At 38.4% G+C, this 23,556-nt stretch overlaps 1 pseudogene; it reads right to left on the reverse strand.

The window, feature by feature from the left end:
* LOC116764023 overlaps window positions 1-23,556 on the reverse strand; it is a 145,182-nt pseudogene that overhangs the window by 116,852 nt on the left and 4,774 nt on the right.

The raw sequence follows: 23,556 nt of genomic DNA on the forward strand, positions 1-23,556 counted from the left end.
GCAGCCCCGCCCGCCCCGGTGGGTGAGCAGCAAGCCTCTCGGGTTGGTGAGTGCTGGTCGGCACCGATCGTCTGTGCAGGAATCTCCCCGCTTTGCCCTCCGCACCCGTCGCTGTGCACTACTCCGCGGTCCCGAAACAACCCCCTCTGCCTCCCGCAGTCTCCGCCCGCGGAGGGGCTTCCTAGTGTGTGGAAACTTTTCCTCCTTCACAGCTCCCTCCCACTGGTGCAGGTGCCGTCCTTATTCTTTTGTCTCTGTTTTTTCTTTTGCCCTACCCAGTTACGTGGGGAGTTTCTTGCCTTTTGGGAGGTCTGAGGTCTTCTGCCAGCCTTCAGTAGGAGTTCTGTAGGAGTTGTTCCACGTGTGGATGTATTTCTGGTGTATCCGTGGGGAGGAAGGCGATCTCCGCGTCTTACTCTTCCGCCATCTTCAAGGTCCCCCAATGTAGATCTTAAAAGTCTTCTCCATGAATAGTAAAAGACTTTACCCACCTAAGCAAATAAACTTAACTTAAACTAACTGTTATTTATAAATCAGTGAGATTTGTATTGTTATACCTGATTCACGACTAAAATTTTAAAAAGAAAGCTATGAGATCTCTGATTGTGTCTGTCTGTATGTCTCTGTGTATACTATAGATATGGTATTTTTCTACCTTCATATGGTATTGCAAAAATTAATTTATATGAAGAGCTATGTTTAATTGGCTAAAATGAACAAGTACTTATATAAAAATTCTCAAATATATAGTAGAACCTAACCATAATATTTTCAAGTTCATGTGATCTAGGATTAATCTTTAGTAAATTTAAAGCTGTTGGTTTCATTAAAATAGGTGAGTCTTTAGAGTTATCAGCATGAAATATAAAATTTGTACTCTACTTAGGTTTACCAAAAGTCAGAAAAGTTCATGTTATCTCTGCTACGAAACTGATCAGCAAGAAAAATAGCTTGGGATGATGGCTGACTTTGTCTCATATCCCATGAAGTTTTCATGGGTAATCAAAACAGTTGTTGGGAACAAGTGATTTAAATAGATGCGAGTGGGATAAGACTTAAAAATATCTTCCAAAATCTTTTGGTAACTTGAAACTTTAGAGTTTTCCTAATTTAAATGATGGAAATTCATTGAATATCTATATCATTTTCAAATAAGATAAAATACTGGAACATTAATTGCTAAACAAGTCTAAGTTTACCTGCATTTTTCTTATTATACAAAAACTAAAGAGGTTTGGGCCTATTAATAAACAAATCCTGTACCACATTTAAAAATTATGCTATAAGTAAATACGCGTGTATAAATTATGAAATGTATATGTTTGCCAATCAAAAATAGTGGTATAACAGTTTACAATTGTTTGCTAGTATTTTTTTAAGGAATATTTGCATCTCTGTTCATCAGTGATATTGGCCTCTAGTTTTCTTTCTTTGTGACATCTTTGTCTGGTTTTGGTATCAGGGTGATGGTGGCCTCCTAGAATGAATTTGGGAGTTTTCCTCCCTCTGCTACATTTTGGAAGAGTTTGCGACGGATAGGTGTTAACTCTTCTCTAAAATGTTTGATAAAATTTGGCTGTGAAGCCATCTGGTCCTGGGCTTTTGTTTGTTGGAAGATTTTTACTCACAGTTTCAATTTCAGTGCTTGTGATTGGTCTGTTCATATTTTCTATATTTTCCTGGTTCAATCTCGGAAGGTTGTGCTTTTCTAAGAATTTGTTCATTTCTTCTAGGTTGTCCACTTTATAGGCATATAGTTGCTTTTAGTAATCTCTCATGATCCTTTGTATTTCTGAAGTGTCAGTCATTACTTCTCCTTTTACATTTCTAATTCTATTGACTTGAGTCTTCTCCCTTTTTTTCTTGATGAATCTGGCTAATGGTTTATTAATTTTGTTTAACTTCTCAAAGAACCAGCTTTTAGTTTTATTGATCTTTGCTATCATTTCCTTCATTTCTTTTCATTTATTTCTGATCTGATCTTTATGATTTCTTTCCTTCTGCTAACTTTGGGGGGGTTTTGTTCTTCTTTCTCTAATTGCTTTAGGTGTAAGGTTAGGTTGTTTATTTGAGATGTTTCTTGTTTCTTGAGGTAGGATTGTATTGCTATAAACTTCCCTCTTAGAACTGCTTTTGCTGCATCCCATAGGTCTTGGGTCATCGTGTTTTCATTGTCATTTGATAAATCCAAGGAGAAACATTGGCGTGTTTCTCCTTGGACTTATCCTGTATGGACTCTCTGCTCTTCCTGGACTTGATTGATGATTTCCTTACCCATATTAGGGAAGTTTTCAACTGTAAACTCTTCAAATATTTTCTCAGTCCCTTTCTTTTTCTCTCCTTCTTCTGGGACCCCTATAATTAGAATGTTGGTGAGTTTAATGCTGTCCCAGAGGTCTGTGTCCTTAATTCTTTTCATTATTTTTTTCTTTATTCTGCTCTGCAATAGTTATTTCCACTATTTTATCTTCTAGGTCACTTATCCATTCTTCTGCCTCAGTTATTCCACTATTGATTCCTTCTAGAGCAGTTTTAATTTCACTTATTGTGTCATTCATCATGGTTTGTTTCTCTTTAGTTCTTCTAGGTCTTTGTTAAACATTTCTTGTATTTTCTCCAGTCTATTTCCAAGATTTTGGATCATCTTTACTCTCATAGCTCTGAATTCTTTTTCAGGTAGACTGCCTATTTCCTCTTCATTTGTTAGGTCTGGTGGATTTTTACATTGCTCCTTCATCTGCTGTGTATTTCTCTGCCTTCTCATTTTGCTTAACTTACTGTGTTTGGGGTCTCCTTTTCTCAGGCTGCAGGTTTGTCATTCCTGTCGTTTTTGGTGTCTGCTCCCAGTGGATAAGGTTGGTTCAGTGGGTTGTGTAGGCTTCCTGGTGGAGGGGACTGGTGCCTATGTTCTAGTGGATGAGGCTGGATCTTGTCTTTCTGGTGGGCAGGACCATGTCTGGTGGTGTGTTTTGGGGTGCCTGTGAACTTATTATGATTTTAGGCAGCCTCTCTGCTAAATGGGTTCCTGTCTTGCTAGTTGTTTGGCATAGGGTGTTCAGCACTCTATCTTGCCGGTCATTGAGTGGAGCTGGGTCTTAGCATTAACATGGAGATCTCTGGTAAGCTTTTGCCATTTGATTTTACTTGGGGCCAGGAGGTCTCTGGTAGACCAATGTCCTGAACTTGGCTCTCCCACCTCAGAGGCTCAGGCCTGACACCTGGCCAGAGCACCAAGACCCTTTTGGGAATTCTGAGGTCTTCTGCCAGTGTTCAGTAGGAGTTCTGTAGGAGTTGTTCCACATGTAGATGTATTTTTAATGTATTTGTGGGGAGGAAGGTGATCTCCACATCTTACTCCTCTGCCATCTTGAAGGCCTCATCCTGATCAAGAATTTTTTATACCATTTGATATCTGACAGACTTCCCCAAATGAAATTCTAAACGAAGTCCTTCTAGCTAACTTTGAGATTTTTCAGGAGACCCATAAAACATCTCAAAGAGATACATTAAACTAATTAGGCTTATTTGGTATGTTAATTTATATGGGAAGCATTGTGAAGTAAGTGGTGATAAGCCTTAGGTTATATTGCATGGATATAATTGTTATTATAAATTATTATTAATAAATATTATGTTTATGTGTTCTAAAATTTATATAAAATTCCTAAAAATCTGACGTTTCCTGATAAAATGTTACTAGTCATAATTCAGGTTATCTTTGTCAATTTCTTTGTCAATTTCACTATAATAAATCAGATTTTTTACAAAAATGCTTCATCTTCAAAAACATTCATAGAAAAGACTTTTTGACAAATACAGGTTTCTGCTAACTTTCAGAACATACCACTGAACTGAATAAGAAATTACAGAACTCTAATGGAAAACCTGATGGCTTCATAAAGCTGCTAACAAAAGATCAAGATCAACAGGAATTAATTACATTGAAATGAATGAACTGATGAACATAATTATAATTCTTATGATTTTGTGTCTGAAATATTACTGGCTCTTTAATCTTTTCTTTCCAGGTATAAGGAAAGCTTTTATCTTAAGCTAATTATGATTTATAGCAATTTCTTAAATTATATCTTTGTATCAGTATTGAACAATTTACCATTTTCTCCCTACCTAATCACTCCAGAATTTGGAAACCCTTAGAGAGTCTTCTTATTTTCATGGCAATATAGTTTTACAGTAGTTCGCTAAGAATCTGTTCTCCTTGTAACCGGACACAATTGGAAATATCAGTTATATTACCAAGGCTTTGATTAGAATATCATATTTGAGAAGGTGTATCAAATCAGATATGACCAGGTAGCTGTAAGGATCTAAGACTGACTTTATGGAGCCATGAAGCCCCTTGGAAAAACAGACTGGTGCCTTGCTTACAGGGTTTCCAGCAGCCTTACCAGGTGAGTAAGGAAGGCCACTTCCTGGCAGGTTCAGGAACCTCAGGATATTTTGGGGCCCTCAAGAAGAGAGGTGTTCACCCAAATCTAAAGATATTATAAGCAAGTCTGATGGTACTTTTTTGGCTTGGCTTCTTGGTCTCAAGAGGCATTTAAAAATTCAATCTGGAGATTCCTTATGAAAAGTTCTAGCAAAGCAGACTTAAAAGAGCCTATATTGTCAATCGCTATTCTTGCTGGACTTATGTAAATAATCAAGCTAATTTTATGGAAACTAGACTTATTTTGTGAACAAGTTAGCCTTATTTTGGCTATTTTTGATAAAAATGAGGATGATTTTTGAGAGAAAAATTATGTTTCAATAGAAACTATTATACACAGTTGTGGATATTAGATTCTAGTTCTGTTAATTGTCTTTGAAGGTTTTTTTTTCCACCTGTGAACTGGACTGGATCCTGAATTCTTATGGGTTTCTTCAAATATTTGGCTACGACTCTCCAAACTAACATTTCCAGTTTTTCTCCTACTTTTGACTTGGGATCATATGGAACTAACGCTGCTCTTTTCCTGAAGCCCTCCAAATGGAAGGTGAACAACTTGTTACAAACTTGAGACATCACTCCAATAGCCCATGTTTACAGAATCCTCATGCCCGTTGCTGTGTGAGCCACTCAGAAAGTTTACCTGATCACTTGATGACATCATCAGAGATACTCAAACTACAGACCAGGAAAATTCATCAGATTGTCACTACTTGCCCTCAGTCCATCTGAAGATGCTTTGAACCTGACACCCAGAAATATTCTTGACTGGGAGCTCTCAGGACTCAGACACTGGGTTTCTAGTTTACTCCAACCATTAACCTTTGTTTTCCTTTGCCTCCATAGAAATACCTCTTATCAAATACCTGATTGCTTGTACCTTATAAGCCTAACTTTGTGATCCCACCTGCATCACTGCCTCCTGAAAAGAGTTAACTGAACTATCTTTTGTCAGGAGTAAGAGACAGACTCAATGAGGCATAAAGCAATCTACCAACTCAGCTTCTGGATTGCAGAAGCCAGGATTATACGTTGGCAAAATTTGTCACCCCAAAATGTATCTCCTTGGCATGTGGAATAATTTAGGCTGATTACTTTCAAGAAATGGAAGACTCAGGAAGTCTTTTTTTTTTTTTCTCTTTTTACTTTTCCCTTAGCTGCCTATACAATTTGATAAAGAGCCTGTTCCCAGAATTGAGCTATCACCAGAGATACCTTCAGAGAATATGGGCTAAGTGTGGTGGAGGAAACTCGACAGAGTCTAGAGAGCAGAGTCCACTCTGTGTCCCGCTGTCTCTGTATAGCCAAGCAAACATTTGTTTACCAAACATTTGCTTTTCTGTCTCCATGTGAATTGCCTTCCTCTCCTTTGAAGTCCCAAACCACTATCCCCAACATCCTCTTTTGTCTTGAGCTGAAGATGGCATTTAAGGTGAGGGCTTCAGACATTTTGGCAAGTTCCTCAGTTTTCCTGTGTATCTTCTATATATACATGTTATTAAACTTTTGTTTGATTTTCTCCTGTTAACTGGTCTCATGTCAATTTAATTCTTGGACCAGCCAGAAGAACCTAGAAGGGTAGAGGAAAATTTCTTCCTTCCTCCCCATCAGTGGTATTTTAAACGCAAAGTTATAAGAAGAATACGAAAGAAAAAATACTTTATGTGTAAAAGTATGTACCAGTATGCATACCTTCTTAGTATTAGCATTATATTGCATTTTTCTTAATATACTTTTATTAATATATTAAACTATAAGATAAGGTCATACCAAAAGAGAGTGACAATGAAAGAGAGAAAGATTGAAAAAAATCTAACAAAAACCCAGTGGTAGCAAAGAAATCCAAGAAATTCCAGTGGAACTGTTTAAAAGTTTTAAAATGGATTGTTTTTTAATTAACACTCCTTTGAGATGGCTGCTCTCTTGCTGATTAGAATATTGTAGCAAAAGTCATATGGCCTTAGAGAGAAAAGTCCTCATGCCTCACTCAAAACTAGCTATAACATCAGCATTGCTAAAGGCATGAAATTATTTTTAAAGGCATGAGCCCTGATATTTTTACTCTCAAAGAAAACTTTAATATATTATGTGGTCTAGTTACCAACTTGGGGAGTACTTATAATTTGTCATTCTTTAGTTTTCAAAACCCTTTTTTATTATAAAATTTCCTCCATTCCACAGTAGGTGTCTATAGCCATTTTTTCCAGATAAATACAGAGTATCTATTTGAATTGATTGAATTCAACAGATCCACTTCATGATCTTATATTTCTGTCTTCCCACATTTAAAATAAATAAGGTTAGTACTGATAGAACAAGTTTGTATGGGTCTTATAAGGATCTATTTTTTCATCACACCTCTTTTGTTCCATCTTGCTTAGCAAATCAGATGCTAGATATATTTTGATTAGTTTGTACTTCAATGGATCATGTATGGAGGGTCCACCTTTCACATTGGGGCCATTAATTTTTCTTGAGTCTGATGGAAAAAACAGGTAGAGCTTTTTGTGTGTGTGCTGATTGAAAAGTGATGGATTATTTTCATGTGGTAAGAAACACAATGTTTTCTTTAGCACAGCAGGATATAATGTTTGCAAGGTCTAACAGTGAAATATTATGCATATTTGCCGCTGGCCAGCTGCCAGAAATGGAACAGCAAAATCAGAGGAGATTTTGAATTTGAATCTTAAAACCAGTGCAGCCTACAAAGAAACTAATGAGCCATTCTAAGCAGAAAAAGCATTTGTACTAATAGATGATTCCTGCCATACATGCCAGCATGTAACAAAATGGTAAATAATTATTCATTTAAATGTTACCTTGAACTTTATTTCAAGGGAAAAAAGAAAAGATGCTTATTCTGAGTGTAATTTCGAATAGGTGCCACTGCAGAGATTTTTTTCCCCCCCAATTCAGAGGCCCATGACATTTCCTTCCCTATGAAGCAGAGTCATTTTCTATATAGTATTTTTTTCTCATGTGGCTGAAAAATTGATTCATAGAAAATTTTTCATTTCACTGTTATTTAGTATTCAAAACTGGTGTTTTCAAATCAGTACACAGCAACCTGAAAAAGCTTTGAAGTGTTATAGAAATAAAGACATAAACACGGTTATAAAAGGCAGGGGAGAAGATATTTTGGGTTTGCTGAATGTCTTGAGTTCCTTTGTTTCCGAAATCAATGGGCATCCTTTCTACACTTAGCATTTTATATATTTTGGTAAACTATTGGCATAGGGAAATAAAATTTGTATGTTCATTTACCTCCAACTTTTCAAGATACTGTTTTCTAAGAAATATTTCACATCTTAGAAAATTGGAGGCTCCTTTTCTGGGCTTTTAAATTTTATTGTATTTGATCTTATTTTAGGGCCAGGAAATTTCATTTAGTAGGCATTGAAAGAAATTTGGGTCTAGCGGAAAACACTTGCTCAGTTTTGCATGGAGAAGCTACACAATCTCATGGAAAATACACTTCATATTACTGTCCACCTTGTAAATAGAGAAATCTAATGGGAGAAGACATTTGCTCCATCTTGATGCCTTATGTATTTTATATTACTGTATTTCAATCTCCATTTTAAAGGTGGAATTATTACTTTAAATTATAGGCTTTCACTTTTAAGACCATAATCTCCCAGTGCTGCAACACTGCAGGGAGGGACACCAATGCTCAGTCCCCTAGAAACAGAGGATGGGAAGGAAGAGGGGAAAAGTTCGGCTGCACTGTTGCATCGCGCTCTTTAAAAAATCACAATTGAGACATGCTTGTGACAGATTCAATCAGGCCGTCCTCCTGCCTGAGTTACTGGCCAGGTGTTCCGTTTTGCTGGAAGCTGCATTAACCCTTCTGGGCCCCTGGGGTCCTGCAGAGTAATTTACTGCTACATCACCCCAAATGGTGCTCCTGCAGCCCAAGGCCTGGTCTATCTCCAAATCGACACAAAACCTCAAAGACCTGCTAGAGGTGGCTTATAAATTAGGAAAATATGGTTTATCTTCTAGATACTATTTTTTAAATGTCACAAATTACAGTCACTTTTGATTTGTTTAAAGTATAAATAACAGATTATTTTAAAGAGCTTAGAGACTGTCATGTATTAACCTGACAACAAGTCCCCCAATCTTCATTTAAAATTAAAAAAATGAAAACCTACGATGCATGCAAAATAATAAAATTATAAATTTAAATGTTTCTTTTTAAGTTTGCTACTCAGTAGTCATACATGCTAGGAAATGCACTCTTGATATTTAAAAAATCATTTTTACAAGGGTTACCCAGATACCTGAATTGTTTGAATTGAATCTGCTTTGTCCAGATGGTTTAAGACTCATTAAAAATTAGGAATGCAAGAAAAGTTCAGAGAGACTTAAAGAACATATTAGTAGAATGCTTCAGTACATATATTTCTAAGCAAAAAATAGATAATGTCAATGCTTAAAATATATGAACGTTAAAGAAATTGTAAGTTGTACTAGATTCTGTCCAACAAAACGAGTAGATGGTGTTTAGGCTACACTGAAACTAGAAGATAATATTCAGAATTTAGAAGTATAAGGGAAAAATAAACTTGTCTATGTTTTATTTTTACTGGAAAATTCTAAAAGATAGAAAAACAGGAAGGAAGGAAGGAAGGAAGGAAGGAAGGAAAGAAACTTTACTAGTACTGTTAAAATGTTAAGTGACAGTATGATGCTTCCATCATAATTAAATTAAGATTATGGCATTTATTTGTTCAAGACAATTAAAAAAACATACAATATATAATAAATATTTGCATATGTATAATTATTGTATACACAATATATAATTAATATGACTAAAAAAACTGTAATGTTTGTGTTTTTTACATAAGTTTATGATTTTCTTTTCCCTGATCTCCATTTTCCCCGCGTTTTGCTCATGACAGCAGTCAGGTTCCTATATTCTGTATTTGATGATGTTATTTAGTGATTAGCATGTCCTTCTGGTTCATCTCACTTAGCCTATAAATTCCAAGTGGTGCCCCACCAGTTGCACCCTGTTGAATTCTCCCTTGGCTTTCACCTTGGCCTCTGAAAACGCCTAACTAGAGTCAATTTATTAAAGAAGAGTAAGCAGCCTTTCATGTATTTACTATTTAAGGGGATAAAGATTTAACTTCAGGGCACAACAAATATACCAACTATCTAACTAGAGATGTTATTATTTAAATGTTTGATTGAAATTTAACATGCATTTTAGAACTTTTCTAATCTCCCCAAGACTTTATAATATTTTATCCTAAGCAGCTAAAGACTGAGCATAAGAAAGGATTCACAAGTACAGACTTTACATTGAAAACCTCCATTGAACGTTGCTCAAGCTTGTGAAGTGAAAAGTATAGTGGTTGACTAGCCACACACATATTTTTAATAATTGCACATCAAGCCTATTTTGTTGTTATATAATCAGATGGCTTAGGTATGTCCAATGTACTTTCTTCCCAAGACTAAAAGTAAGAATTTGCAAGTAAAAAAAAAGCAGTTACAGTTCAATTACATGCCTGTGATTATAAACACGAAAATAAGTCAGATTTCTTCTTGTAATATCAGATCTGAATTTACCATATTTTCCTTAAGAACAATTTTCTATTAGAAATCACAATTGCCCCTCCATGAGAAAAAGTAATTGAGGATACTCTAGGTAAAGTTTTCCTGAAAATGTTCTTGGCATGCTCACTTTTACTGAAACATTCTATAATAAACAGAAGTTGAATCTGTCTTTAAGATAGTCACTTCCCTCCCGTAGATTCTAGAAACTCACAATGTGTGTTGGATTGAAAAAATCACTTGTGCTTTTGAAACCTTAGTAGGACTAAGGGTTTTCAGTCCATAAAAATGTTAACAAACAAAATCCATTCTAACCTCTTAAAACCTTTAAAGTGGTGGACTTGCGTTTCACTGTCACAAAACAGAGCAATAGTGCAATTTTAACTGATAAATTTGAAAATGCTTTCTCTTTTAAGGATTGCAGAGTTTCAAATGCTTCGGTACTAAAAACCAACTGACAGATCTTTTATGAATATATGGAAAATCATCCTTAGCTCTTTTGTAACCCAGCAAAGATGCAAAAAGAATCATAATATGCATTTTGGAAAGCTGTGTGGTGATATAAAAGACTCCCATGCTAAGAGCAGACGGAAAATGGTGGTTATTATTAATTTAGGAAAACAAAAGAGCAGCCCAGCATTTCAGTAATGTGGCAAGTTGTGTGCTCTTGAAGGAGAGGGGCGTTTATAATTGGATTTTAGAGTAATTTAGAAGACGAGCTAGGATGTAATGGTTGTGTATTAGAGGTTAGAACTACAACAGAAGCCCATAATGTAAGGGTTCATTGCACTGGGAGAAAACAGAACAAAGAAAAGCAGCATCAACTGAAAATGGCCTGAGCAGGAAGCAACAACGTGAAGCAGGCTGGGGAGACCCAGGGCTGGAATGTTCTCGCCTGGAGCCAGCAGTACTGCAGGCTGCAGCTCCTTCTAACGCAGACAGTGAGGAACACGGGCTTCCTTCAAAATATTTTTTCTGTAGTGACCTTGTCACCCTCCCGCCTCCCTCCTCCTCCCTACGGGCAAGTTCAGCTTGGCGAGTCTCTCTCCCCAGCTGCCCAGCAGTTTATCACTGATTCTCCTCCACCCAGGCCACGCGTCTTCACCAGCCATCCCTGGCCTCACCTGCCGGACCTCAGGTTTTCTCAGGGGAGGTTACGGGGATTCTGTCCATAGGCTCCCTCCACACCACATACACAGACACACCCAACATATGTATTCACACACTCACATACACACACCCCACACACCCCACCCCCAGCCCATGTATTCACACACTCTCTCACACACACACACACACACACACACACACACTCTGACCCGACTGCTTGGTCTCTCTCCATCCTTCCTCAGGGAGCTCTGGGCTTCTGCCCTCTGGGAGAGAAGGAGAAAGAGTCAGAAGGAAAAAAACCTGCCTCCCCATCCACCAATTTTCATCCCAAGCCTCGGGCAGCTCAAGGCACCCTCTCACCCCTTTACTGGGATCCTGTTTGCCAGAACCTGTCGCTGGGGTCCGAGCTCTGGGGCGAAGGCCCCGGGTGAGCAGCCCCTTTTGGAGTAAATAACCGAAGCCCGGGCAAGTAGCGCCAGCTTCTAGAGTCCCGGGGCTGCGCTGCTGGCTGACGAGAGGGTCCTGTGAGTGGAATTCCTTCCCAGTTGCCGGAGCTTGGCTACCCCCTGCTGGGCGGGAAGCTCAGGCCTTGAGACTCAAGCCACTCTGCTCAGGGTCAAGTCTCCTTCCAGGGCCTTAGAAGGGATCCACCCCTTTCCTGTCAAATTGTTATCCCACGTTCCCCACGTGAAGCTGGCGTGTGAAGTTCCCTTCCAATCCCCAGGAGGTGTTAAAGACATTTTTTTCCCCCCAAGCCCTCTGGATGCCAGTTTAAGCAGAACAAATCTATTTATTTTTTGTGAAGATCGGTTTATTAAAAGCACACACATAACTCAGATTGTATAGGGAAATGACGTTAGGCTTTGTTGAGCGTGAAAAGTGAGCTTGCTCAAGCCCCATTGCCAACCCTTCAGTGCACCATTTTCTGCCGCAGCAGAACGTGGGCCATGTTAAGAGGACATCAGCCCAGAGGCCTAAAATCTAGCCTAATTTCCAAGCTCTCTCCAGCCCTCTCCTCACAACCCCCTTTATGCCCCTCTCAAGAAAACCCCAGCTCCATGACGTAGGAAACTTTGGCAAAATATAAGTGGACGGGAAACCAATTTTTAACTGGATCAAGTTTTCATACACAGATTAACACATTTTAATTGTCCTACAAACTATTCTTGTAGTCACTGCTAACAAAATCCAGATTGAGGAAATTCACTGCCGTCACTATAATGTGTATACACTATTAAGACAGTTATGAAACCTCAGACACATTTGGAAGACATGGCTTAAAAACGCCTTTAATACAAAATAAAATAAAGTAAAATACAAATAAAAAGGGATTAGTGTTCTGAGCTGTAACACAGCTACGGTTATAGACAGAAACGGCAGAAACGTGTAAACAGAGGGTGCTTTTAGTGACTCAGTGACTCAAATGTCTTTTTCAGGCTCACACAGTTCTAATTCTGACACACTCTTTCACTGCATTTAGTTTGCAGACCACGCAGAAAAGAAACGGACATTCGGATTAAGTAAACAGGGGCTTTATATACAGCCACTAGACGGCCAGAGAGACAACTTCTGTTTACATGGAACGCACAGATAAAGACAAAATGTTAAAATGGTACCTCTTCCTGCATTTACTGGTGTGAAGTGAAAACCCAGATATCTTCACCAGCAAATGAATAAGGGACGAATGGGTTTCTAACCTTGCATGGTGTGTTAAAGTGTCAGAACTCTTGAAGTCCACATCATACCACAGCCTCAGACATAAACATAATTCTCTCTGTCAGAAGGGGGTAAACATATTAGGATTTGGCTAAATCCTCCAGTTGTTTGAGTCCTATATTGTGGTCTAGAATCATCTTCATGCTATTTCCAGCTGAAGTCAGTCCTGCTCGATGCCTTAAGCAAATGAGAGGAGAGATGAGGTTGACCATGAAGGTAAGGACTGACTTGAGATTTTACTTTCCTTTTCGTCAGCAGAATAGCCTGAGAGTGAGAATGCAGTACACAAGTACACAAACAACTGGTTTCCCCAAATCCCACACTCTGAGTCTATTTTTTTCTTGATGACCCATGTTTCAATTACTGCTCCCAGGATGCAGTCTCAGTATTGTCCTATGCAGAGTTTACTGAGGTGGTAGGGATTACAGGAGAGGGAGTGGGGGAGGCGGAGGTGGGGGGGGGCGGAGGGCAGACACCAAGCAAAGAGATAAGCCTATCCCAGATGTAGGAGGCTCTCACTGTGAATTCAAGTAACCCTGCCCCCCTCACACAGCTGAAGAAGCATGTCAGCCTTTCCACGAAATTCTGCCAAAAGACATTCAGTGGTCAGCAAACTGAGTGATTTCCCTTCTCCAACCCTTGCTTTCTGGTGATTCCAACCCCTTTCTTATTTGAGCCACTTCCTCTTTCCATTTTGCTTGAACTTCAAGTCAAATCAGCCCTATTTGTTCTTAAATACTTCTTTACAATTAATTAATCAAACACCCAAGAGAGATTTATGGGTCTTTCTTGTGTTCAGTATTGTACACTGAGCTGTGGAGGATACAAAATAAATGAAAGAGACTGCCGTTAACCTAAAGTATGTTATGTGATTAGAAAAACCACATTAAACTAATAATACACAATGGAATATAAGCGAAAGTTAAATAGTAAGATAAAGATTGTCAAAAATGAAGTACTTCAAAGAAGAGAAAAATAGTGAGACAAGAAAATTTTTATACAGCTTCAACAAAGAGATAAAACCTGAGTAACGAGCTATCACCTTGATTGTGGTGGTGGTATCATAGGTGTAGGCATATGTCCAAACTCATCAAAATATGTACATTAAATACACGTAATTTTTTGTGCATCAATTTTACCTCATAAAGCTGTTAAAATAACCTGAATGAATCAAATAATAGAAAACATTATTTGAGTGATTATTCTGTGTCAGGCAGATAAAGATTATAATTCTAAATACTTTTATGTGTTTTATCTCCTTTGATCCTCTTAACAACCCTAAGAGGTAAACATTATTATCTCCATCTTAGAGGTGAAAAAAATTGAGGCTTGGAAAACTTAGACTCACACAGCTTGCAAGTGGTGGGGCTAAGATTTGACCTCTAACCCAGGACTTGTAAAACTATGCTACTGTAATAGAATGAGAGAATGAGTTTAAAAAAAAAAAAGAAAAGAAACAGCCAAGGAACATTGCAAGCCAGCCTTCTCTTTTTTTTTTTTTTTTGCCGTACGCGGGTCTCTCCCGTTGAGGAGCACAGGCTCCGGACGCGCAGGCTCAGCGGCCATGGCTCACGGGCCCAGCCGCTCCGCGGCATGTGGGATCCTCCCGGACGGGGGCAAGAACCCGTGTCCCCTGCATCGGCAGGCGGACCCTCAACCACTGCCCCAGCCTTCTGTTTTGAACTCGGTGGGTTTCATTGTCCTACAGCTTTGGAGTCACATTTGCCAACATTGTTAACCAAAAGAAACTGTGACTGCTCCATATCCCAGAGTGTTCAGTATTGCACATAGGCCAATATACATATTAAAAGTCTTAAAAATACCCCAGGTCGGGCTTCCCTGGTGGCACAGTGGTGGGGAGGTCCCGATAAGGAATATGGTGCTGCAGTGGAAAACTAACCGGGAGGATTCGGAAGGGGCCCAAAGAGGGAGGAGACATATGCGTTTGTAGATTAAAAAACAAAACAAAACAAATCAGAAAAGAGGTCTGTAGCCTAAAACCTCCCTACCTTCTGCCTCCAACCCCATCATGTTATAAATTGTTTCAGACAACAAAATACAGTCATTTACATTGATTGTCACGATTAGGGCCTGGGGTTGTGCTTGCAAGAGGCTGATGACCTGCTTTATCCTTTCCCTGTCATTCTCTTGTCACACGTATACACATGAAGAAAGGTCTGCTCTCCGTCCCTGCTTGTCAAGTGAAACCAAACTGGACATGTGGTGGAATTACAAGAGAAGAGAGTTCCTGGACCCTTTGGTCCCTGAATGAATCTCTTAAATGGAAGTGCATCTTGCCCTACGCATCTGGGTTTTATCAAAAGAAGCATTCTGGCTTTGAAGAGTTATATTCTTCAAAGTAGGTGAAAGATAAAAAAAAAAAAAAATTGGATAAATCAAAGGGAAGGTAATATAATTATTGAAGCATCCCAAGACAATCACTTCTGTTCCTTTATCCATATTTCTACATGTGTATTATTGCACAAACAATATCGAAGGCATAATTCAAAAATAATTTACGTTTGACACTGGAATGCAATGCTCCTTTTTTCTTTAACAAATGTTTACTGAGAACACACTCTGTACTAGGCACTTTCATATACATTATTTCATTTAATCCTTACAGTAACTCTTTGAGGGAAGCATATAAGCAATTTGAGACACAGGATAAATGACCTGCCCAGATCATTTATCAGCAAGCTAGTGGGAGAGTGTCTCCGACTCACCCAGTGTTCTTTCCATAATGATGGGTTTTTTACTTAGTTAGCTGGCACTGCTGGGAACGTGGTATCCCACAAATAGGATCTCTCATTATAGAAGCTTAGCTCATAGAGCCAACAAAGTCTAAAAATCTGAACATTTTTGAGGAAAGACCTTTCAACATACATCATCAATCCCCCTTCCTTCTAAATAAAGGTAATGAACATCAATTAAGCTTTTGTTAACAATTCAGAGCCATCATCATGAAATTTTTGATTATGCCGTGAAGTAGTACAAATAGGTTTATACTTTCCAAATTTTCTCTCCCTTTCCTTCTCATCTCTTATATGTCAAAAATAAGCATTAGGAAGGAGAGTACAAGGGGTAAAGCACATGGAATCAGTGTAAGGGCTTTGTGACTATTTTATGGGCTGGAAGACTCTTTTGACTTCCCAATTTTGAAATAAGTTTGCTGGTGAACTGTCTTCTAAATAAGTTAGGAAGTAGCATTTGAAGTTCTGGGGTAATAGATTCACTTATCTGAATCAGTCTCTCTTAAGAAATTTCTGAGCCACACAAATAATTAGACATAGCTCCTACCACGTTAAATAACAGAAAAGAGAGCAGAGTGTGAGGTGAGAGCATGGACTCTGCAGCTAGACTGAGATATTCTGTCTATGTCATTTACTAGCAGTGTGACCTTGACCTTCTCTGTACATCATTTTTCTTACCTGTTCGTAGGAGTTCTTATGAGAATAAAATAGGTAATTTATACCCATAAAGCTCTTTGAACAGTGCCTAGCATTTAAGAATTGCTTTTAGCTCATAAAACAATATAGACAGAAGCCAAATTCTGATGGGAAATAAAAGTCACAGATAATCCTGAAAATGTATAATCAAGGATCAGTGACATAACTAGAATGACTCTAGATTTGAGGTTCCCCCTCCCTGCCATTCTGTATGTGATGCCTATTAAAAGGACCCCTCAGAAGTAAGTTGGTTCTTTCTAGTGAACTCCATGGCTTGCAGTAACACGATCCATCACGAGATGCTGCAACAGGCTGACATTTTCCACATGTAAATCCTTCACTTTGTAATGTAAGAGCAATTACTTTTATGAACAAAATCTTTCCAATCCACCATTTCAAATCCTTTGTCTTGCCATGTCATAGTCAAAACATCTGTCCATTAAAACCAATGTAAAATATATTAAACCAAGTGTGTTTGGTTTGGGACATCTGCTTCTTTCTACTGGAATGAGAACTATTCTAAGTTCAAATGGGGTTCAGTCTGTAGGGCTTTCATGAAAACTTCTCAGTCATATTCATGGGGATTATCAAATAGCCCACAGTTTTGATTTACCGTTCAGGTTCAAATAGAATTCAGAGTTCAACAAGGGACTCAATCACAATAACGGCAATAATAACAACTATAATGCAAAGAAGAAAAATCTTTGCATGAAGCTTTTACACAAAGAGTTTCATATATTGATGTTAAGTATTATATAAGCGTGATATAATGGCTTGTGCTATAATGAACACTCTAAAAATATCAATACTTTTCCCTCGTTTTTCATTTTACATTCTTGCTGAAAATAGTCACAGTTTTAATACCAAACTTGAAGGAGGAAAAGAATGAACACAAATTGAATTCAGGAGACCATTATAGGCACAGATATCAGATCATGCCTGACTCAGATCATATCTTTACATTTTTCCCTCTGTCTACTAAGTCTGCTTTGTAGTTGAAGCTGAAACTATGTGAAAGTTTGGATATATTTCCAAGAAATCATGTACTGAAAAATATATGTCTAGAGCTCTGTTTTAAAATTGCTCCAGATGTAATTAAATTTTGGAGAAAGGTACCTAAAAAACGCAGTCAAGAAAATATTCTTCTTTCATTGTTTTCAACCAACCTTTGGCTCACAAACAAAGAGGTGCAGTTTTCTAAAATAGCAAAGCCAAGTAAGATTCCCTGGCCCTGGCATTTTCACTGATCACCTTCCATATTTCATTTTCTTTCCAATCTATCAGCACTTATTTATAGTAGAAAGAATAAAGAAATTGGAGTCAGAAAAACTCTGTTCAAGTCCTAAATGATCACTTATTGACTGTATGAATTTGGGCAACTAACACACCATTTCTTCTTAGTTTCCTCAACTCGCAGAGTTAATTTGTGCTGCCTATCTAATAAGGTTGAATGTTGATGAAAGTTGCCACATGTAAGATGTAGTACATTCATCTAGTACCCACTATGTGCCGAGCTTTATTTGAGATGTGGTTGATGGTTTAAAATGGCCTACAGTGAATCAAACCTTCCTGGTCCATGCCAATTGCAAAGTCATTTTGCTGTTACTCCCATAAAGCGGTAGAGTCTATTTCCCCATTCCTTGAAGCTGAGTTGCACTGGTGACTTGCTTTGACCAATAGAAAGTAGAAGAGATGGCTTTCTGGGACTTCCATGCCGAGATCAGCTTTCACTCTTGGAATCCCACTGTCATGCTAAGAAGTCCAGCCTATCCCACTGGGTAGAGAGACCATGTGGAAGAGGAAGAGAGGACATGTGGAGGATGAGAAAACACGTGGAGGGAGAGGCCACATGGACGAGCACTGAGCCACTGGCCAACATCACGAAGAACAGAGGTGAGCAGACCCCCATGCCCAAATTCCAGACCCATGTGATCATGAGAAATAACATGGTGGTTGTGTTAAGTTACTAAGGTTTGGCATGATTTGCTATATATCAGTATATAACTGACATACAAGATAATTTTCACTCTATGGTCAATCTTCAGAACCACCTTCTAAAGTAGGCATTGTCCATTTCACATGTAAGGAAACTGTGGATCAGAGTACACAGATACTGAAGGTAAAGGCTACTCCACAAAGCCCTGAACTGACAAGGCAATCGTAACTGGCCACAAAACCATCCAACTCTCCCTCCTCATGAAGGAGTACACTGAAGAGAAGCTTTCTGTGAAAGGATTGTTCTACTGCCTGCAATGATTCAGAAACCCCCAAATATTCCCAATAAATCTCTTATCATTTCCCAATTAGCCTACAAGCCTATTGCTAGGTCTCGAAGACTGCAGACTCCAGCCTAACGGAAGTTCTGGGAAGACCAAAACATTTTTGTAGTCTGACAAAATTTTCAATTTCTCACGTTAATGGAAACTAGACTCGAATTTTGTATTAAGCATTATACAGTAGCCTCTTGATTGAGTTGGACTATCTCATAGAATTTTTGAGCTGAAAGGAAGCTCAGGGTTCATCTGGTCAACCCCTCAAATATTTTTGACTAAAAAGGTAAGATCCAAGAACTTGCTCATATCCACCAGTCAGCACAAAGAAGCAGGGCCAAGCCAGGCACCTAATTCCCAGTCCACTGAGCACTGCCTTTCAGATGCAGCCCCACGGTCTCTGAGCTCTTGTTATAGGCATCTAGTGTAGGGTTACCCACTTGAGAATCTCACGAAGGACAACTAACTGCATTTCTCCTTACATCATAGCCCTATTTTCCTTAAATTTCATTATGTTGCCATTTAAGACTAGCTCTAACATCTTTCACAAAAGATGTCACCTACTTTACTTATTTTTTAAAAACAACAGCAGGATGACTTTTAAAGTAGCATAAAGAAAAGTGCAGAAAAAGGCCTGAATGGCATTTGATCTGCTGAAAGAACTATTTAATTGGGCAACAGGAGCTCGAATCTGAATTCATTACGTATGATGCTTGTTGACATTTGAAGTGAGTCACCACTATTATCTTCTTAGCATAAAATAAGTGATTTGGAGGAACACCATGCAAGCAGCAGAACATCTTCAGGATGGATCACATGGTAGCAGAAGAAATATATATGACATCCTATCATAAACTAGCTTTGTTTTCATGATGTCCGTTTGGCTTCATTTGTGCATCTCAAAGCAGCAAAAGTTAAAAACAAAGGTTGCATTCCTAAAGCTAATTTTGTTAAAATATATTATCCTGTTCTTTGATGAAGGACTCCTGAGAAATGAAAAACATACAAACAACAACAAAAACAGCTTTGTTGGTTCAAGGACTGGGGTTGGCCCACGGACAAAAACTGGAGTTATTTATCTGAGTGCTGTGATGCATATGTACGTACTGCCTTGGGCTATACCTTGTACAATTGAAATGGTGCTGCCTGCTTCAAATGTTTACGTCTCATCTTCAGAACTAGATCCTGTTCCATGAACGTGGATGCTGTAACTTAAATATCTTCCTCCACAAGGTCTACCAAATTCCACACTGACAGAAGGAGAAAATTTGCTCAGAGAATATAATCAATGTTTAAAGCTTGTTGTTTTCTTTTCCAAGGAAATCCTTCTGTGCTGTACTAATCGAAGCCCTTCTCCCAAGAAGGAACTAAGGAAATATACACTTCAAGTCAAAGAATCTGGAATTAGAATGAAACCAGCCCCAGTGGTCTCAACATTTTAACAAGGAGCCATGTTAGATACTGAGCCATTATAATCTATAAAGGGCTCAAAGGCAAATTGTAATTTAGATACTTAAGTTTTTAATTTGGGAAGGAGGGGTATTACCTTACTGTAGCTGTGCTTTGTGATGTGATCACAGGAGACATTTTTAGGTTGGGAGCGGTGAGGGAGCATGGCAATGAATAGTCTTGAATTACAAGGTGACCGCCAATTTTACATCATGGGTACTACCAAATCTGCCATAGATCCTGACTATCCGTACATGACCCAGGAAGAGGAAGACAGAGAAAGAAAAGAGAGGCATCTACATGAATTAGCTAAATCACACACACACACACAGAGTTCACAAACGGGCCATTCTCTCTCCCTTCTAGGGTGTGCCAGGAATGCCTCCTGTCTGCCTCTGTCTTTTTCTTTTTTTAAGTCAGATATTTTTTCTTCTACAGAAAGCCTTTCTATTGACAAAGTACCAGGAGAGTAAATTTGAACTTGAAGTTTTTTCCCATAAAGCAAGGTGTCTTTTCTTGTGAGAACTGGCAGATTTTTACCCTCAGAATGATCTCTGCCTTCGTATGCCTAATTAAATTTTAGAGGTCTCTGCTTAAATAAAGATTTATTAGCTGTTACAGTTGTGGCATGATTCTTCTGCCACCTCCATGCTTTCCTTCAGCAAATTTACAAGAAGACTCGCTTATCCACGCTAAAAATATGGCTGTTTTAATGCTGTTGTGTTATTGGTGTCAATTACCAAAATTCAGCTTCACAGTAGAGCTTTCTGAACATCCTGTGACTTGACTTTCAGACTGTCGATGTGCTTGAAGTAAACGGGTTTGTGCATTTCAGCTATGAAGTGTTTGAAAGTAGTTAAGTTTATGGAGGTAAATCAGCAGAATTGGAACCCCAAGTGCAGGGCCCATGCAAGGTTACAAGCTGTTCCTTATACCAACACGGTCACATCGATAAAAAGTCTCCTCCACGTGGGTGAAGGCATGGACATCGACATTCACGTGTGTGTTTAGCGGACGCACAAAACTCATAGGAAGACTGTGGTCATGTTTAGAAAAATACCTTCTGCAAATCCACAGCCTCAACACCTTGCATTTTCCTTCTGGGATTTTTAGTTGTAACTTTGCCAACCCTAAGTTTTTGCAACATTCCTAAAATATTCAAAATTAAATTAAATTTGGCAACATTTGCGAGCTTCGGAAGTCCTGCTCAATGAGGACATTTCTAAGCCTGGATTGCATTGTGCCTACGTCTCGGTGGAGTTACTCAATCTAATCAGACCTTCTGTTTCAATGCAAGTCCCCACTGACCTCAGAGCTGAAACCTCCCTCGCAGACAAAGTCACTCTGGTCTGAGTAGGGACCGTGAGTAGAAACAAAGAGTGGGTTTAGTTATTTAATAAACTGAAATACTTTGAAAGACACAACTTCCAGTTTCTAATTTACAGGAAAGGAGAAACTTTTTCAAGCTTCATTTCTTAAATCCTCAAGCTTTTGCTTCAGATGCCTCCTAGGCATGGCCAAAATGTATAGATTACATTCAGTGGAAGTTGAAGGTCAGCAGACTGGCATTCTAATAATAATTTTTAAAAAGGATGACAGAATTTGAGAGTTATAATTAAAAGGGCCTTTTTGGATACTGTGGTACTACAATTCAAGGACTGTGAAGAAAAGTCCTTCAAAATAATTTTCATAAAAATATCTCCCCTGTATTTCATTCCATTATAAAAGCATTCCAGTTTTTGAGTAGCAATTTTATGTTACCTTGTTACTTCACTATAGGTTTACTGAATACAACTTCTGGCACCTTTGGAGTTCATGTAAATTGGAGGTTTTGTCGCATTGTGTTTATTTAATTACAATAACACATAAAGGAAACCTTTTTGTGTGTGTCTGCATTAGCCAGTTGGGAACACAAGTGCTTTTTTTTTTTTTCAGAGTGACATTCATACACCTACCACTTCCATCTTCACTGACTCATTTGGAGCCCAGAGTACTTCACAGGGTAACACGTGGGTTAACAAAAATTAGCCCTAAAAAGTTAAAACCATTGAGAATGAGTGAACATGACTTTCTCTTTTTTCTTGTCTTTCATGGCAACATGCAGTGACCTGACACTCCAAGTAACACACAAGTGTTGGAGTTTTCCAGACTAGAAAGTCAGGAGAGATTAACTCAAAAACCTCATGAAACTACTGGACAATTATGGGCTGTCCCCGTTGGGATTTTAGCATGTTTCTTCCTTTAAATATAATTTTGAGACTCTAAATAAAAAGCAGCATCTATGAAATAAACATAATTACTTGTTTACATTTCTTTGATTTTTATTGTCAACTGTTTTTTCTATTACTATGAATGGCACAGGAAAAGGGAGAGGGAACCCAGTCTGAAACACAAGATGCATCTTACAATACATCAAGAGGTGAATTGTTAATACTGCATCTCATGGACAGAAAAACAATGCACAGTGTGTGAACATGCATGTGAGTGTACATAATTTTTTAAGTTTCGTTTAACCATTTTATTGCAATATATTTTGAATCATAACAAATAGAGCTATTTAAAAACTCCTACTAAGCAGTAAATTCTTTATTTGGATAGTTAGTCTTTTAGACTTATAAACATCTACATGTTGGATTTGGGGAATACAGTTGCCACAGAGAGTTTAATTTTATAATTTTTAACACTGGTGTACATAATAAATTACCACATTCTACTGGAACCACTTCACTAACTTAATTTGCTTGATTAATAATAGGAACAGACAATAGGAAAATAATATATTTCTATAATACTCAGGATTAAATCATCTATATTTAACAGCCTAATAACTTATTATACTCTGTATGATTATTTTAAAATATAGGGCACTGATTACATGGAATTATTTAAAGTGAGCTATTAAAATGGAAGTTCATTTAGAACATGCAATATGTCTTTCCTATACTCTTACAAGTATAACCTGGGTTTCCCTTATGAGATCGCTCTGTTAAAATTAAGTTTAAAATCATAACAAAATGTTTTTTGTGGACTCTGTCCCCACTCAGCAGTGAAAGAAATCCAGGTGTATGTTGAAGTCACATTTCTCATCCACCCCCTCTCTGCCACACACGCAATTTTGGGAAGGCTCCTGAGGGTCTCTCTTACGAGCTCTCGGTTATCAACTGACAGCCAACATTCTCCTCCTCTTCTGTTTTGGACCTCTCTGAAAATGCCTCCTTTGGTTGCCTTCAAGTGGCAGGCCATTGCTGTTAAGACTCCACCATCAGTGCCCACTGAAGGTCTTATGATGCTGTTGCCAAAAACAAGTTCATGTGCCTGACGCACAGTGAGACCAAACAATACCAAAACATCAGAGCTTGGAGCAGAGAAAGGTTTACTGCAGGGCCACGCAAGGAGAACCGGTGGCTCATCCTCCAAAAACCCCAAACTCCCCAAAGGGTTTCAGCAAAACATTTTTAAAGGCAAGGTGACAGAGGGTTGTGGTTGGATGCTGCAAACTTTTTGGTGTTGGAATCCTTTGCTCTTGGAGCTGTCCACATAG

The sequence above is a fragment of the Phocoena sinus genome, chromosome 13 (genome assembly GCF_008692025.1).
Source record: "Phocoena sinus isolate mPhoSin1 chromosome 13, mPhoSin1.pri, whole genome shotgun sequence".
Taxonomy (NCBI): domain Eukaryota; kingdom Metazoa; phylum Chordata; class Mammalia; order Artiodactyla; family Phocoenidae; genus Phocoena; species Phocoena sinus.